Consider the following 12,961-nt stretch of genomic DNA (forward strand, 5'->3'; position numbering starts at 1 on the left):
TAATAAGAACTAAATTGATTAAGAACATAGGGCTAAGAATCACGTAGCCTCTTAATCTCACTTTTTCTAAGCTTCCAGGTAGCCCTTTATTTTGCAGTAATGGAAACTCCAGCCATCTGAGCAGAATTCATATGAAGTCTACATGCCAAAAGAAATACAATTTTGCATTTATTTTCTGTTTCTACTTCCACTTGGAAAGTATCTTTTTCCCCCAAGAAACACATTTAAAAGGATCTAAAAGGGGCTGTTTGGGGCCAGAAGCAGAAAAGGAAAGACAATGGAGAAAAAAAATATTAGCTCAGCTTTTCCAGACTTGAAATAATGTGTGATTTTTGCAGTTTCTCCAACTTTTGAGACTGGGTCTGGTAGAATGCTTAATTCTTTCAGCTGGCGAATCACCTTTCCTCTATGGGGATATTAATGCCAAGTTAAAATTTCTCCATACAAATAAAGAAAAAACATTTGAATACAGCAGAGCTGGGACTAGATTGATAAATAAAATCATTCTGTCCCTACCCCATTAATTCTCCCTTTCACCGTTTGGAGGTCCTGTGGGCTGAAGCAGTACATCATTTAAATAGTACCTTCAGGTGTTTCACTGAGACCTAATTAAAATTGATATTGTCATCTGGTGTTGCCTTGGGCAATTTGTCTAGCTCTATGCAAATTGCAAAACAGAGCTCTTCATTAGGACTTTGTCCTTCTTCAAGAAACTACCCAAGATCTCCTTTAGGTGCTCCAGAAAATGATTTGGCCAGTTGGGGAAAAAAAACTTAAGAGTCATTACATTCACTGATTTCCTTGGGAAGATATCCAAGTGGTCCCTTTGAATGGATCGGCTGTGACAGGTAAGGCGGTATCCCCCAAGACTTTCATTCCATAACCGAATTTAAAAAAATTCTTACGATTATTTGTTCTCACAAAATGTATGTATCAGTCTCATACTATGAACCTTGGAAATAAGGCTATGTATAGGCAAAAAGACCCCATCCTTTGGTGGAGCTCAGACTAGCAGGAAGACAGACATCAACTAGTAATTAACAATAACACATAATGAAGGCATCAGGAAGAAGGAACTGGCGCTGTGTGTTTAACGTAGGGGTCAGGAAGGCCACTTCCCTGAGGAAAGAAAATCAAGATACCTCCAGAAGGATACTGAGTGGAGATGGGGCTGGAGAGGGTACCACACTCTCCAAGTATGTGCTGTATATCATCAGAATAACAGAGCTAGACATTTGCTTTCTATCCTTCATGCTTTCATTCAAGTTTTGCCTTTAGATTTACAAACTAAAGACCAATTTCTCCTCATAGAAGACTACTAATAAGTTTGTAGCTACGGTCCTTTCTTTTGTGTTTCTTTAGAAAGCAATGATTTAAAAATAAAACCTACCACTTATTAAATGTTCACATTGTGTCAAGCCCATTGAATTCTCACAAATGTTTTCATTTCACCAACTTTTGAGAGAAACTGGAGTTCAGAAGTTTTACTCAACTAGGCAGTGGCCTAGCTAGGAATCAAAGCCAGATCTGAGACATTCAAGTGTCCAATTTTAACCAGTTTACTGGGGTTTTCTTCATGTTCACATCTACAAACCACTTCATCAAAATGATGAGGGGAGTGTTTGTTAAAAAGACAGAGTTCCAGCCCCGCTCCGTGCAACACCCCACCCCCCACCCCCGGCAGCTGTTTTGAGTCTGAATCTCTGAGGATGTGGAGTGGGAATTTGCAGTTCAACAAGTTCCCCAGGTGCTTCCCACGCATTTGAGAATCAACACACTCCACACAGCTATGCACTTGTAAGATGGGGGTGTGGGGGAGACAGACCCCTGCTAAGGCAGTTTACTGTACTCTTGTCCACGATCTTGGATTGTTCTCTTGGCCATTTGATGAAACACTACAATGCAGAATGGTTATGATTTTCAAACTGCACATAGTTGAGCCCCACATTTTGGCAAGATATCTAGGCAGGGCTCACAGAAGAGCTGCTTATTCAGACTTCAGCCAAGCTGTGAAAAGTGAGGCCTTTTGAGAGGAAGTGAGATAAGACAAAAACTTAAAAAAACAAACATTCTGAGGCCGGTGTTTAAAAAGCCATTGGCAAAATCTATAGCCTAACTAGAAGTGAGCTAAATAAACACATTACTGGGCCATCCAGGAAACATGAAGCAGATGCCTGGAAGTGGGATGTGTGTTTTCAACCTGGGTAGAAATATCCCGGGGAGTGATGATACGGAATAGGACACAAAGTTCAGATCAAAACAACAAGGGAGATTTGCAACGGGCAGTGCACCCAGGATGGACAGGAGATGTTCCAGTCAAGTGGTTCAGAGCAAGTTCAAGATAGGAGGGAGACCTGTGTCCAATCTCACTTAAACTTATATGCCTTAATTTGTGCCTCCTCATGGAATTATCTTATGGCCGCTATTTGAAAAAGGAACGGCAATGGAGACCTAGTGGCTAGGGCCAAAGCTTCATAGCTTTTGAATAACGAAAAAATTGTGGTGCTGCCTACTCTTTCCCGTTACATAATATAAGATAAAAACAATACCAATTCAGCAACATTCCAAGTTTTCCTCTGAGACTCATTCAATGCTTTTTTAGAAATGCAAACTATCAATTTCTTGAAGAAAAAAAGGATTTTGTGTGCTTGGCTAATGCCCTCCACACAAGATTAATTCAGTCAGACAGTGTTCAGTAAAGTGCTTAGCAAACTCCCTGGCACAGAGGAGGCACTCATGCATTGCTAGTTATTATTATTTTTAATAATAGCAACATATGTTGGCAATTAAATTTACTGTGGTTTCCTTCCCTTTAAAAGGACGCTAAAGCTCCCCTTCTGTGGATGCATTTTTGCTAGTGTTTTACTATTTGGTATTGTTTGAACCTGGCTCTGCAGTAGTGGAAGTTGCCCTTAACTTTCCGTGGAGGCCTCTGTCCTCAAATTCAGATTCGAATTCTCTGGTACAGTTTCCTACAGAGCTCTTTCTTTCCCACAGTTCCCTGTTGCATCATGACATTTAATTAGTTACCATTTTTGCTTGCTTTTAATTAAAGAAACACTGTGCTCCTCCTGGAATCATTCACTGAATGCCACCTAAATTCTTGATATTTATTTGGAAACTTGCATTTTGCGGGGTTTTTGTAATATGAATATTTGATTAGAGTAATTCAAGGCTCTCTGTAAAGAGAAGCTCCTACCTCTTCTTTCCAAGTAGAAACCACACTGAAGGACCTGCAACAACGTAGAACTTCCTATCATCCGTGATGACGCACCAGCCTTTCCAATTCCATTATCTAGAGCTGTGGTTCTCGATCAGAGGCAACTTTGTCTCTCGGGACATACACAATGTCTAGACACATTTTGATTTCCCTGATTGGGAGGTAGAGGTAGGTAGAAGCCAGGGATGCTGCTAAACCTCCAAAAACGCACAGGATAGTCTCTCACAACAAAATTCTCTGAACCAAAATGTCAATGGTGATAGTGCTAAAGTTGAGAAACCCATGTCTGAATTGCCCCTTAACCTCATGACCAAATATGTCTGTTTCTTGGGATTGTAAGCATGCTAAAAGAAAAAGCTGGCTGGGTGTGGTGGCTCATGCCTGTAATCCCAGCACTTTGGGAGGCCAAAATAGGTGGATCGCTTGATCCCAGGAGTTCAAGACCAGCCTTGGAAACATGACAAAATCCCATCTCTATTAAAAATACAAAAAATTAGCTAGGCCCGGTGGCATGCACCTGTGGTCCTAGCTACTTGGGAGGCTGAGGCAGGAGGATTTCTTGAGTCTGGGAGGCAGAGGTTGTGGTGAGCTGAGATCACGCCACTACACTCCAGCCTGGGCAATAGAGACTGTCTCAAAAAAATAAAAAAAGAGCTAAAAAATTAATTTAGATTTTAACAGGGTACACCAATAGCTTTCTAAAGCAAAGTGCTATCTACTTTGTAAAATCAAATGTAAAACATGGTCCATTTACAATACAAATGATATCTTTTATACGTAGAAAGTATTTTATAATATGCAAAAACAGTCACATATCACATTAAAGAATTATACCTGGCATAACCATTTTATAGAAAGAAAATTATTTTTACCTATTGCATCCCTTGAAATGGCTTTTCAACTTGTTGTAACACCTTAATTATTGAGGAGTCACCAACAAATCTGTCATGTGTCAAGTATTCTAGAAGGAAATAAAGGCAGGGTGTAGGCTACTCATGTGTCTCTCACTGGTCATGAGTGAATGAGTGAAATTTCCCAGGAGGAAATGGAATTTTAGGGACTGACTTGCAATTGGTAAATTATATGGTACGTGTCACAATTGTGCCACATGCCTGATTTATAAACATCCACATTTTTGAAGGGCAAATAATGAATTAGAAGTGATTTTCTTTCCTGAATTACCTTGTTTTATAGAAACTCGTACTGAGGGGGTGATGGTCATGAAAATTCCCAGCCTCTGATCTACTCTTTGTATGGCTTTTACTGTGCTGTGATCCATAGAGCACAACTTGAAAATTTAGTAAAGAAAAGATCAGGGAAATCAGATGCTGAGCTGTTGTTCAGGTCCCCTTGGCAAACTAAAAATATATGAATATAAATGTGTCAAGTTCATTAGACACTCAAAGGGCTCCCTTTGATTCTGGAAATGCCTTAAGGGCAGAAATCACTGAGAGAGAATCAGGCCAGAGACAGGGCTTCAGAAGAGTCTTTGCTGAATGTGAAATGAGTTCTTGTCTCATTCAGGACTGGCACTGAACACATTACTTTTTGAACCCTGGCTTTAGGAGGAGGCAGGCTTGGGATAAAATGTCAGTTTGACTGCTTGCTAGTTATTGGAAATTGTTGAAGTTACAGAATCATGCTGCTCCCTCATCTGCTAAGTAGAGATGATACTTCTTGGGGCAGCAATGAAGATTAAAGTTGTGATTTAACAGGCTTAGCATGGAATTTGAAATCCTTCTCAAAGGGGCTGTGAAGTTCTGATTTATGGTCTTTCTTGCTGGTATGATCTCTTTTTGTGATACTTCTTCAGTGTACATATATATTCACTCTTCCCTGAGACCAATGCCACTGTCCTCAATCGGACCCTTGACAAGTTTTACAAACCTCCTGTGAATGTGATCAAACCCTACCTCTACTTAAAAGCCTTCAAAGACTCTCATTTTTCTAAAAGAGCATCTTCCTTTGCCTGCCCATTCAGTGTTGGGGCTCCCTCTCTCTCACACTCCCTGTTGCTGTACTTTAGTAAAGATAGTATACATCAATGTTCATAGCAGCCCATTCACAATAGCCAAAAGGTGGAGACAACCCAAATGTCCATCAACAAGTGAATGGATATACAAAATGTGGTATATTCATCCATTGGAGTATTATTCAGCCTTAAATGAAATTGTACACATGCTACAGAATGGAAGAACCTTGGAAATATTATGCCAAGGGAAATAAGCCAGTCACAAAAAAACTAATATTGCAGGATTCCACTTAAAGGTGGTACTTAGAATAGGCAAATTCATAGAGACGGAAAGTGGTTACCAGGAGCTGGGATTGGGGGAAGGGGAAAGGGAGAGTTATTACTAAAGGGCACAGAGTTTCCGTTTGGGATAATGTAAGAATTCTGGAGATAGATAGTGGTGATGGTTGTATAACTATGCAAATGTACTATGCCACTGAACTGTACACTTAAAAATGGTTAAATAGTAAATTTTGTATATATTGTTCCACAGTAACTTTATTTTCTAAGAAAAATTGTTTAAAATTATGCTTAAACAATTTTATTATCATACACTAAATATTAAACTCATTTATATAAGTTAATTTAATGCTTACATTAATTAATTTAAAGATTTTTAAAACTCTTGGAGGTCAGCGATATTGTCATTACCAATAAGGAAACTGAGGCCTTTAGAGGTTAAGTAAGCCTAAGGTCACACAGCCAGGAAATAGCAGAGCTGAAACCGAAACCCAGGTATCAAATTCCAAATGCTTAATCGCCATGTTTACTCCTGTACCTAGTTTCTGTGTATTGACAACTGTCATATTTTGAATCTCTAGCCCAGATCTTAGAACAATGATGAGAATATTCATGCTTAATGAACATTATTTTGAGTCTCTTAAAAAAATTGGGAAGGAGTTCCTATCATCCTGATTTAAAGATGAGAAATATGAAGCATAGGGAGGTTAAAGAACTTATTCAAGTTCATCCATCCATGGCAGAGCCAGGATTTAAACCCAAGGTAGTCGAATTTAAAGCTATATCCTTAATGTAATTGTTTCCAGTAGTCCACAAGTAGCTTATCATAAAACAAACTTTTTTCCCCCACATTTTTAAGTTTCTGAACTGGGGATCCATCTCACAACGTATTCCTAGTTCGGTGTTTTCTCTGCACTTTAGTTTGATGAATGGTATCTGAAGAACTCGGGAAATAAAGAATGTAGCAGATGCACAGGATCAGTTTGTTAAAATCTGATCTGCCTTATGATGACCAAAAACTAGCCCTTAGGTACAGATCTAAATAAAAGAATCAGGAACTCGGGTGAATTGTGTGCAGGAAAGAATTTTCTAGCAGCCCTCACTGAGACGCCCCTGAGGTCAGGAAACCTTGGCTATCCAAGAACAGACTTAGAGAATACGCCTATGTGATTTTAGAAAGTTTAAGCCCTTCTGGTGATCATTAAAAAGTCAGGAAACAATAGGTGCTGGAGAGGATGTGGAGAAATGGGAACGCTTTTACACTGTTGGTGGGACTGTAAACTAGTTCAACCATTGTGGAAGACAGTGTGGCGATTCCTCAAGGATCTAGAATGAGAAATACCATTTGACCCAGCCATCCCATTACTGGGTATATACCCAAAGGACTATAAATCATGCTGCTATAAAGACACATGTACACATATGTTTATTGCGACACTATTCACAACAGCAAAGACTTGGAACCAACCCAAATGTCCAACGATAGACTGAATTAAGAAAATGTGGCACATATACACCATGGAATACTATGCAGCCATAAAAAATGATGAGTTTATGTCCTTTGTAGGGACATGGATGAAGCTGGAAACCATCACTCTGAGCAAACTATCACAAGGACAGCAAACGAAATGCTGCATATTCTCACTCATAGATGGGAATTGAACAATGAGAACACTTGGACACAGGGTGGGGAACATCACACACTGGGACCTGTCATGGGGTGGGGGGAGGGGACAGGGATAGCATTAGGAGATATACCTAATGTAAATGACGAGTTACCGGGTGCAGCACACCAACATGACGCATGTATACATATGTAACAAACCTAGAACTTAAAGTGTAATTAAAAAAAAAAAGAAAGTTTAAGCCATTCTATTTACATTTTGGTTACCCCTATTGTAGCCACATTTCTCTATGGCATGTGCTTCTTTCCCTTCTTAGGGGCAGTCTCTGCCTCTATTACTAAGAGCTGAGACCCTCTGTGGCCCCTGGTTCTTTTCATGGGTAGCACCACCTTGCCTCAATTCACACTGTTGCTTATTTGCCAGTTCTACAGTTGCCCTCAGCGACTGCAGAAAGTAGGACTGAACATCTTGGAGTTCAAACACAAGGAAAGATCTAAATCTACGACCCCCGTAAAGATCCTAAGAGATGCTGTGGAATGCAAACTCCATCAGTGAATCAAATCTGCTGTGTTCTGAAACAGTTATCTAACAACCATGAATCATTAGGCATCGTAACTGAGAGGTGAGCCAATTTTCCTGCTGTAAAACCAGCTTTTCACAAAAATAGGCATTCTTGATGTCATGGGTAGAATTAAATGACCTGAATGCAACCATGCAACAAAAGAAAGATGGGCTAAGACCTTTTACCACTGATTTTTCTTTCTTGGAGAATGTCTTGCATGTTCACAAATTCAGATCTGGAGAATTTACTTGTAATAATAATTAGACATTACCATGACAACAGCAATGTTTAAAAATTGCTAGTAGCAAAAGAAGTCACTTCCCAAGGAAAGATTTTTGTTGAGAAAATAGATGTAATTTCTCAAAGTATACAAAGTAATATATGGCTACCTTAAAATATCCTAAAACCTTTCCAATTATTACTGATAACATAAATAAAAAATGCAGTAGAAGCAGGAGTGGTGGCTCACACTTGTAATCCCAGCACTTCGGGAGGCTGAGGTGGATGAATTGCTTGAGGTCAGGAATTTGAGACCAGCCTGGCCGACATGGTGAAACCCTATCTCTACTAAAAACACAAAATTCACCAGGCATGGTGATGCATGCCTGTAATCCCAGCTTCTCAGGAGGCTGAGGCAGGAGAATTGCTTAAACTCAAGAGGTAGAGGTTGCAGTGAGCCAAGATCGCACCATTGCACTCCAGCCTGGGCGACAAAGCAAGACCTCATCTCAAAATAAAAGATAAAAAAAGCAGTAGAAATTTCAATGTGATGGAGTCACAACAAATTTACAGATTGACCTGATATGTGACTCTGTTTTTGCATACTATAAAATATCTTATATGTATAAAAGATATCATTTGTATTGTAAATGGACCATGTTTTACATTTGATTTTACAAACTAGAAAGCACTTTGCTTTAGAAAGCTATTGGTATACCTGTTAAAATCTAAATTAATTTTTTAGGTTTTTTTTTGGGGGGGAGGGGACAGAGTCTCTCTCTATTGCCCAGGTTGGAGTGTAGTGGTGTGATCTTGGCTCACCACAACCTCTGACTCCCCCACTCAAGAAATCCTCCTGCCTCAGCCTCCCAAGTAGCTAGGACCACAGGTGCATGCCACCAGGCCTAATTTTTTGTATTTTTAATAGAGACAGGGTTTTACCATGTTGCCCAGGCTGGTCTTGAACTCCTGGGATTAAGCGATCCACCCGCTTCAGCCTCCCAAAGTGCTGGGATTACAGGCATGAGCCACCGCACCCAGCCAGCTTTTTCTTTTAGCATGCTTACAGTCCCAAGAAACAGACATATTTGATCATGGGGTTAAGGGGCAATTCAGACATGGGTTTCTCAACTTTAGCACTATCACCATTGACATTTTGGTTCAGAGAATTTTGTTGTGAGAGACTATCCTGTGCGTTTTTGGAGGTTTAGCAGCATCCCTGGCTTCTACCTACCTCTACCTCCCAATCATGGAAATCAAAATGTGTCTAGACATTGTGTATGTCCCGAGAGACAAAGTTGCCTCTGATCGAGAACCACAGCTCTAGATAATGGAGTTGGAAAGGCTGGTGCGTCATCACGGATGATAGGAAGTGCTACATTATTGCAGGTCCTTCAGTGTGGTTTCTACTTTATAGGGTGAACACACTTTTATCCTTCTCCTTGACAAATCTGAAAAATTAAATTGAGAGTTCTGTAAAGTGGCACTGAATTACGTGGCTGACTGCTGAGGCTTCTAGAGGATTAGCCATACTTGACTAAATTAGCATTTGGGATTATGTCAGCATGGGAACTCAGAAAGTAAAAGCCAGTGAGGTCGGGCTTTGATTCCTGTGTTCTAAGTGCTTTTTAATTTTGGTGTAAAAAAAGACAAATGGCTAACAATGCCCACATTTAACTCAACATCACACACACACACACACACACACACACACACACACACAGACACACACTCTCTCTCTCTCTTTCTTTCTCTCCCTTTCTCACTCTCTCAAGTTCCCAAGTTTATATGCTCATTTTCTAGGTGAGACAGCAAAAATTCAGAGCAAATAAGCCCACCAAACAGCAATTTCTTTTTTTTTTCTTTTGGAAACAAAAAACCCCACCAATTTCTCAACCTCTAGGGAGAACTTTATCAAAGTTATTTGCTGTGACTACCTATTAAATGATACCAAGATCTTTGGAGATTATCTGTTTCAGAGATATGTGAAATATAATGTATGTGTCATGCCTAGCATTTTGATTACATCTCTCCCTTAAAGGCCACTAAAGACTCTGTAGTTTAGTTAAGGCTTCAAATTTAAAGTGATCAACAAAAGCATAGATTAAGTGACTCATCTAAGGTGATGCAGATGGAAAATGAAAGACTGAGAAGTGAACGCCAAGGGGATTTTAAAGTTCCTTTTCCTGAGTTATTTTTATCCGTAAGTTCTGTCTTCTGCCCTTTTTATTTCCTCATTCTGCTCCCCTTAGCTTATTTTGTCCATACAGTGTTTGGCTCAAAATAGATGCTCAAAAAATATTTATCACTCAATAAAAGAAAACCTCAAACCACAGATACCATAGACAATAAATCAATTTCCTATTGAAGATATTATTTGCCTTAGAAGACATTGTAGCTATTTAAAAGCAAAACTGCTGATTGGCATCACTTTAAATTCATGGCCACAGATCTCAAATATATGTTCAACCAGTGCCTGGCAATTCTATTGTGCAGGGCTTCCAATTCCCTACTTTCTCCAAAACAGTTCACAAATAAACATTAGAAATTTCACGGACATCTTTGGTGTACAAATACTAAAATAAAACCAAGTTTGGCCCACTACAGCTTTTAAAACGTCTGCTTGTGATGGAGCATATCCACAAACAGTGGGATATGTAAAAGCCAGTCAAAAATCTCCACTGGAGCTTTCAAATGAACAGCTCCTAAGCCCCCACACACTGCCATTTGAAAAAAATAGATGTCATGCCTTCCTTTCTTTTCAGATATTCCATGAGCATAAGCATAGAAAAATTAGAATCTCATTACACTTGTTACTCTCTGCCTTCTCCATTCAATCTTATGTCAAGGAAATGGAAAAGAGACTCAGGCAAGTATACCTCCTAATATCCTTGCCGGAGGAGCTCACTGCCATGGCAACCTCATGCACCACATGTCACATGGGAACACTTGCAAAATCTCAGAAGTTCTGCACATTGCTATAATCACAGATCAAGGCACTTTGTATACTCTGTCTCTGACAATCGTCAGAGCTTGAAGCCAAAGTAATGGCCTTCCAGCTTACCTGAGTATACTTTCCTGAGAAAGTATACTTTGCTATACAGTCAGATTCATATAGTATTTCACTTTCATGGTAGCTTTGACAGAGGTCCAAATGAGTACATCCAATGACAAAGGAACAGATACATAAATACATCTCACTTTTGCTTCTCTGCCTTGCAGTACTTCAACTATTTCAGTCACCCATTATGTCAATTCCCTACCTCCATCGTACTTTCTCAACCATCTTTTCCTTTGAATACAGTGTGAGCACTGCAGCTGGAGTGATATTTTTAAAATGTGAATTTGACTGTGTCATCTCTCTGATTAAGACTCTCCAGGATCATTCCACTCTCTGGAACTCCTTGGCTCCTGCTTCCCTCTCCATCTCCTGCTTGAGCCACTGTCCCAGTATGTTCTAGCCTCCAGTTACCCCAAGCTCTTCCCTGTCCTAGAGTCTTCATGTGAGCATCCTCCCAGCCTGAGAAATTTCACCCCTGACTCATTCTGCATCTGTCTCCATTCAAACTGTGCCTCTGCAGACACGTCTCCCTTGAGGACTTTATCTACATAGGTCTCTCCTTTCATTCTTCATTGATGTACCCCAATTACTTTTTTCATAGCAACTGTCTCAGTTTGCAAATACTTAACTAGGAATAGTTGTATTGACTTATATATTTCATCTTCTGTCCACTCAAAGACTATAAGTCTATGTTTATTTCACCCCCCGATGTAGAACAAGTGTCTAACTGTGCCTGACATGTAGTAAGCAAAATAGATGTTGGCTAAATGAATGAATGTATGTCATTAAAGAAAGAGGATAACAGCATTAAAGGGACACATTTGCCTAAGAGACCAAATTTAAGCTTTCTGCCCAGCAATTATATATACCCAATTAGCCCTTTTTGTCTTTTTCTGCTCTGCCTTCTTGCCCCTTAACAAATTTGGTATTTATAGGAACTCAGGGATTTTCAACATAGTAAGACCAAAGGAAACCCCAAATTTGTCCATTGCTTGTTTCATGCCCAGATTTTTGACCCCTGCATATTTTAAGAAAAATCTAACTTTGATTCATTTACAGTTAGTGAAACTATTTCATCTAATTGCCTCATTTTTTTTTTTTTGTAAATCGAAACCTTCTTTCACTGACACAGGAAATCATATTTTGTCAAAACTAGATGAACATGAAACCAGAGAGACTTGAATTCTATTGTAACCTCAAAAGCCACAAAAATGGAAGGAATTTGGGAAGTCAAATGTATCCCTGTGCCTTGTCTATAAGACCTAAAGTTTTGTTCATCTTGTGAAGATTTGTGTGTTTCCAGTTTCACCCCTGCCATAGTTCTTGGTACAGGCACGTGACATGATGGGGAGATTCCCACTTTAGAAGGCAATTTTCACAGTAACCCCCTTTAGCCTTTGAGTTTCTAATGTAACCTTTGAAAACAGCTGGTCCAAATTCCATCTTGTCCCAGACCCACACAGACCTCCTCTGCATTATGTTCAATTCGAGGACAAAGGAAGTTCAGGGAGGAACACTGAGCAAGATGTGATTTGGCCAAGTAATTACAGCCACTTTGCAAGCAGCCACCCAGAATGCAGATTTTATTAGCTTTTGTTTTACTTATTGTTTAGAAAAGCCTTTTAAATGACTTATACATCTATATACATTTATACTTATTTTTTCAAAGCTGAGATGGAAGGCTTAACCCTCCTGCATACTGTCTGACCCATGAAAATAAACCCTTGACATTTATGAACGATACCTCCTCATGACCAATTAATCCCCATACACAAAGACTACTACAGTCCTTAATTCTCCCCAATGAAGTATAACATTTAATTAAATAATTTGCCTGACAGCTTCTTTGAATGAGAATTGTATATAAGCAATATAATGTAAGAGAAAAGAAATCTAGCTCTAAATCTGGAGTCAGACAACCTTAGGTTTAGACCTTAGCTCTTTCAGCTATAAATTATTGACCTCAGTTTTCTCATCTGAAAAGCAGAGCTAAGTAATAGAAATGTACACTTCAGAGTTACTT

Source organism: Hylobates moloch, unplaced genomic scaffold, assembly GCF_009828535.3.
Source record: "Hylobates moloch isolate HMO894 unplaced genomic scaffold, HMol_V3 SCAFFOLD_4, whole genome shotgun sequence".
Classification (NCBI taxonomy): Eukaryota; Metazoa; Chordata; class Mammalia; order Primates; family Hylobatidae; genus Hylobates; species Hylobates moloch.